At 45.1% G+C, this 6,544-nt stretch overlaps 1 long non-coding RNA gene across 1 annotated transcript; it reads right to left on the bottom strand.

Moving 5' to 3' along the window:
* Positions 1-524: 524 nt before the first annotated feature.
* Positions 525-4,088, bottom strand: LOC133369948 (uncharacterized). The gene is made up of 3 exons (XR_009759033.1): positions 3,985-4,088; positions 2,820-2,961; positions 525-594 (listed from the first exon to the last, which is right to left on the bottom strand). It is a non-coding gene; the product is annotated as an uncharacterized LOC133369948 (long non-coding RNA).
* Positions 4,089-6,544: the final 2,456 nt, after the last annotated feature.

The raw sequence follows: 6,544 nt of genomic DNA, 5'->3' as shown, positions 1-6,544 counted from the left end.
CTGGAGGGCACTATGTTGGCAACCTCCGGCTCAGATCTTCTTCCCCTTTCTAAAGGCGTTTCATTCCATGACGATGTTCCCAAAGCAATACTTCAGGGGCAAGCAAATTGCCCGCTGTACCCAAAAAGCATCAGTCGCCCCACAGCACAAGCACAGGAAATCGATAACACCAACAGCAAGACAAATGCCGACTGGTCTCAGGCAACTGGCAGGCACTTTTCAATGGAGGAGAAGCCATGGATGAGAGAAAATGCCCGTCGGCAACCTTCGGCGAGGCTCAGACTCAAATCAGGTTTTTATTTTAAAACATTTCCTTCCCACCTTTCAAGACAGCTAAGATTTGAAACATAAGGTGTTGATAACTTTTCTGCCAGTGGCAGCACTTCAAACAATCGCCTACCCATGGAAAACTAAATAATCTTACTCTGGAACAATGGATTCAAAGCACTTGGTACATGGCTTTAATGGAAAAAGAGACTAAAGTCACACAAACACGCGGACTCAGGCAAATTTGTTAATATTTGGTATCGCTTTATTCAGTACGTAAGCAGCCGAGACCTCCCGATGAATCCGCCATCCGCACAGTTTGACCATCTAAGATGATGTACGAAATGGAAAAGAAATCTGATTTAATAACTGAAACTGTTTAATGGGGAGGGTTAACAGTTTCTTCTTACTGTTTTTCTTCCAAAAAAATGTAAAGTACTGTGGAATCCAGAGTATGCATTGTAGGCTTGTTTTTGGACAATCATATGATAATGATAATAATAGGAACAACATATAAATAAATAAAGCTAAGAACCATAATGTAAGATCATGTTATTATTTATATATCGTGATGATGATGGGAAAATTACTACTAATTTCATTTAACAGTCACTTCCTACAGTAAAAAGTATCAAATGTGCCTTGCCAAAATGAAATACAATACTTAAAAAAGCATTAATTAAAAACATGAAAAGCTATTACTGAACAAGAAGCAGTAGGGAAAAATTAAAAGCAGGCATTAAAACGATAAGACTCCTTCTAGCAGAGTTAAAAGTAATTTAAGATCCAGACATTTTTCTAAACAAAGGAAGATCTTCCGTGTGCATCAGGAAGCCTTTAATTGAGGGGGCAAAGTGGCCTCCCCACAGCAGGGAGTTCCAGAGCTTGGGTGCAGCCATTGAAAAATATCTTGTCACTCATCCTAACCAGAATGTATTTCAGGATACATTGAGACCCACACAGAAGTCTTTGTTGATAATCTTAGGAAACAGGCAGGCAGGAAGGCATTTTTATTTAAGAAGGCGATGGCCACTAACTTAGATGGCTTTAAAAGAGGATTAGACAAATACATGGAGGTTCTGGCTATCAATGGCTACTAGCCACGTTGGCTATGTTCTACTTCCTCCACTATGAGAGGCATTATATCTCCGAATACCAGTTGCTGGGAGTTGCATGGTTAGTAGCCATTGATAGCCTTTTCCTCCATGAATTTGTCTAATCCTCTTTTAAGGCCATTCAGGTTGTTTTTGACAAAACAGTGACAAAACAGGCCACTCACTGTTCAGGATAATAAATGGGGAGAAAACTGACATCAGCAATGGCAATGGCCAAAAAACATTGGGAGGGGGGCATTTCAGTGTCGTAGGACACTGTAAATTACCTTACGACAGTTGTATTTGAACAAAGGAACTTCAAAGAGAGACTGCAACATGAAAACACTGAATTAGATGATGATGATGATGATGATGATTAGCCATCCTTCACCCAGAGGTCCCAGGGCAGGTTACAACAATTAAAAAACCTATTATTAAAAGAGTTAAAAACAACCTATACTACATCATAGAAAATAGGGTGGGTCCTAAAAATATACATCTCAGGTGTCAAAGGTCAGGGTAAAGAAGTGCACCTTCAGCATTAGCCAAAAGTTGTACAATGAAGGTGCCATATCCACCTCAGTGGGGAGGGCGTTCCACAGCTTAGGGGCCGCCACAGAGAAGGTCTTCTTCCGGGCCACTCCCCATAACTTCTGAGGGCGGTGGAACTACCCAAAGGGCCCCCTCTGCTGATCTCAACACCCAAGAGGGTCTGTAGGGAAGGAGGCGGTCTCTCAGATATTTAGGATGTAAGTAATTCAGGGCTTTAAACACTAACGTGAGCACCTTAAATTGGGCCCAGAAATGAACTGGCAGACAATGCAGCTGTTTTGAAAAAGGGGTTATATGAGTTCTAAAGGGAACCCCAGCCAGTAATCCGGCTGCTGCATTTTGAACCAGTTGAAGTTTCTGAGTTGTCTTCAAGGGCTGCCCCACATGAAGAGATTTGATACTATCACCAGTGGACTGAACAGAGGCAAAGGATTTTTATCACGCTGCTTCTGTTACCTGGCTTACTAATGGCAGGATGTCTGTGCTTTCAACAACTGTTTTGTGAATTGCCACTGTTAAAAGACTTAATTATCACCATCTCTGTAGTTACTTCATTTCATTTCTCTCTGATCTCCCAATTTACAATTCCCATCCCGCAAGCGATATGCATATGTACCTGAAACACAGGATAACATTTCATTTCATCTGATGAGGGGGGCTGTAGTTCACAAAAGCTTATGTCGTAATAAACCTCTTAGCTTTTAAGGTAACACACAAGACTTGGTTTTGTAGTGGTTTTGCTCCTGCAAACCAACAGGGCTTGCTCTCTGGAAGATGCTGCCTGTACCCTTGAGGTACACCAATGCAAAACAATCAGCAAAACAAGGTGATAACTGTCCTTTAGGCTTGAAGAGTCAGCCAGGCCTTTGACAACAAAGCCTTTCAGAGATTAAGTGAGCCCCTCACCTTTCCAAACTGTGTAGGCAGAGATGGGTTCGGTTTCTCTCCTCTAGTGCCACATAAGTCAGCATAATGGAAACTGTTGTTCTTTGTCCTGCCTGGCTGCGCAGGATCGTGACTCAGTAATCAGAGAACACAAGCACAGCAACTGGGAAAAACATTAAGAAGGTCCAATATGCATTTTTCTCTCTCACTGGATATTTTGCAGAAACAAGAAAGATGAACAGCACAATGGCATTAAAAAAAAAAGATTTAAAATATGTTTTCTTTGTTCGGAATCAAAATTGGAGGCATACTGTGGAGGGGAACACCTGGGAAAGGGTTTCATCTATAGTGTGAACGAATAAGAACTAACACAATTGCACCCTGGAGGAGCCCACCCTCTGTGTTTCTGAATGAGTCCGGGTCCTGGAAGTGCCTTTTGGCCCAGAGGAGGAGCTCAAGCAGAGACATAACAGGCAGCCTCTGCTGAGGGGAGAGAATCCCACTGTTGTCTTGGCTATCCCGCCCCCCCCGCAGAATCAAACTCGGGATTACTGACTTGGTTATTGCTGAAAGCTTTTATCCAGAACTTGGCACACAACTGGTACATAGATCCGACTATAGGTCTCTAAGTCTCTACAAGGCATTGCTAGGCATGGCTACTCAAGCGAAGATGTTGTGGCAACATTAGACATGCCCCTGAAAACCCTTTTATGGGCGGGCACGATACTTGCGTGGGAATTGTCTCTCAGATCAGGACTCGGCACTCCTACAGGTAAGCTGGTGAATGGGCTCAAACTGCGCGTGCCCGCACAGGTAGCAGGGTGTCCTTGGCAAAGAAGGTGGAGACACCTTGGCCAGTTCACTTCTGGGCCCCTCCTTCGACCGCTCCTCCTTGGAGGGCGCATCCACTACAGGGGGCAGAACTGAGGTGGGATCCGGAGGGTGAAGATTGTCCCGAGGTGGAATACGAGGACAGGCTGGTGGGATTTTTTTATTATTTATTTATTTAAAATATTTATACCCCGCCCTTTTTCCGAGGAACTCAGCTGTAGCTGCTGGCACCTCAAGGGAGGGGCTGTCAGCCAGCAGACCACTGAGCTTCTCCCCAAATTCACCAGCCGCCCTATGCAACCCACTGGGCCCCTCCCCTGAATCCCAGTTCTCCCTTCCTTCAGAGCAACCCTACCAAGAGTTCTCCATGGGACTCATGACAACTGCGTCCACCCGATGTACCAGTATTATCCATACACACCCTAGCAGAGGCTCATTGGGAGAAGGCAAGCCCAGAGTTCAAAATCCTGCAGAGACACAACATCAACCACAGATGAGTGATTTCAGGTTCACAGGGACTTTTCATTATTTAACATAAGTAGAACCTGCAACAAAATGTTGCATTGGGGATTGATCCTGTTTAACCCTGCCCTTTTTGAGAATACTCCATTCCAATCCCCATCACCCTAGTTTTTCCATTCTCCTCTCCAATAGCCAGCCAGTATTCCGTGGCCGCTCAATATGCCCAGTTTTCATTGGACTACTTTAGACTTCCCCCCTTTTCAGATATTTTTATACTTCTGCAAACTTTGCTCCCCCCACAAGCCTGCTGACACCCTCTCCTGTTTCTGTGGATAATGCTGTTTTGCCTATCCAAGGATCTATACTCTGAGAAATTTATTTATTGGCATGTTTATATCCCACCTTTCCCCCAAGAAGCTCAAGGTGGTGTACATGGTTCTCCCCCTCCTCATTTGTATTGTTATAGGATTGTGGGGTTGGGATGGATGATTTCTATGGGTCCCCTTCAAGCATGTGATCCTATGTCTTGAAGTTGGGGTGGGCAATAGGAGAAACCTGCTGTAATCCTCCAGCCAGTGCCTTTGTTTGGTTAATGAATCTGTCAAGTGCTCCCATTAACATGTGTAAGGATTGGGTCATGTTGCCATAGGAACAAGAGGAGCCCTTCCCCTCACCCCACCCCGGCTGGGACAGGAGGTAAATTTTGAGCAAGTCTGAGGTGAAGCTAGAAAAGACACAGAGCGGCTTGCTTGCTCTCTGTATGGCATCCCAGACTATGGCTTCTGGAGGACTCCCCTAGAAGTCTAGTGGGGAAGCAAGATCTGTTGGAATGTTAACGCTGAGAACCCCTCCATCTTATGCTCAGGTTGTGCATATGGGTAAATAAAACCATATATCCTAAAGACACCACAGTCTCCGCTGACCTTCATTCCAAGGAAACCAAACTCTGGGTAAGTGCAGGGAACCCTGGAAGTCTCGTAGTGCTTAGAGAGTGGGGTGCACACAACAGTATCCTCACAACAACCCCGTGAGATAGGTTAAGTTGAGAGGCAGTGACTGGCTTAAAGTCACTCAATGAGCCTTTATGGCTGAGTGGGGATTTCAACCCTGGTTTCCCAAGGCCTAGTCCAACACTCTAACCTCTACACCACCAATGGCTCTTTAGCCCAAGTTCACTCTCAGTATATAGAACATAATACGTTTATTTTAGATGGGGATTATTTAATTCTAAATATAGGCAACTGGCGGACAGAAACAAACGGCATGGATGTTGCAATGCTGCACAGAAAGGGATAAGGAGAGCTTCTGCTCTGTAACCTTTTATTCATTGTGTATCAACCACCTTTTATAAAAGATGAGTGGCCACCCCTTGCTTCTTCTTTAGTACAAGTCAGGTGTTATTGTAATAAACAATGCAATGTAGAAAGGAGTCGAGGAGACCAACTTCACAGAGCACCTGCTGTGTCTTTCAAAGGGCTGCCCCTGCTCCATGCTCAAGGCTGGAGATGCGTTCAAGTGGACTTGCCACCCTCCCACTCTTAAAACATCAGGGAGGTTTGCAAAGGGCCGTAGCTCAGTGGCGGAGCGTCTGCCTTGCATACAGAAGGTCCCAGGTTCAATTTCCTTGCCTGAAATCCTGGACAGCTGTTGCCCGTCAATGTGCAGACAAAACAGTAATACCTCCGTTAACGAAGTAGATGCGTTCCTGGACATTACTTCTTTAACAGAAACTTTGGTACCAGAAGTAGGAATAACATGGAAAAAATAGGGATAGGTTCCTACATCACAACAACAACAAAAAGCAGTTCCACGTATTGCAGCAAAACTAAGTATACACATGTCTGAAATGAAACAAGCAGGTTAGGTAAGCCTTGCATACAGACCACTTGAAGGCTTTGTACCCTTGAGCGAGCAGGTAAGGGGCAGCCACCCCCACCCCCATGCTTGGTCTCTCTCTCTCTCTCTCTGCCTCTCTCTCTGCCATCCTCCCCTGCACTTGAGCAGACGCATCTGCAGTAAACAGTGCTTCCAGGGCTCCTGAAGCACTGTTTACTGAGGGGGCGCCTGCCCTACTTTGCAAGGAGCGCTGTTCCACTCACACATGAGAGAGCTGCCTGCAGCAGCCGCAATCAAGTGGACAAGAAGCAACATTAGGTCAGAGTGTGCGCCCCCCCCCCCCGCATGCAAAAAAGACTTTGTTAAAAGGGCTTCTTTCTTGGAGGATTTGTTAACTGAGGTATTACTGTACTGAGCTTGATGGACCAGGAGTTTGACTCTGTACAAGGCAGCTTCTGAACTTCCTCTGCCTTCTCTTTTATTTACTTAAAAAAAAACCTAACTCACCGGCTACAGGGCAGTAGCCAAAATGAATTACTTTCACAGCATTCGAAAAAGAGGAACGCTGTTCACTGCCCAACAGCTTGTGGGACCAGTTTCCCTTCCTTACTCTGAAA

The sequence above is a fragment of the Rhineura floridana genome, chromosome 14 (genome assembly GCF_030035675.1).
Source record: "Rhineura floridana isolate rRhiFlo1 chromosome 14, rRhiFlo1.hap2, whole genome shotgun sequence".
NCBI lineage: Eukaryota > Metazoa > Chordata > Lepidosauria > Squamata > Rhineuridae > Rhineura > Rhineura floridana.
This window is presented reverse-complemented; position numbering and strand designations above follow the sequence as displayed.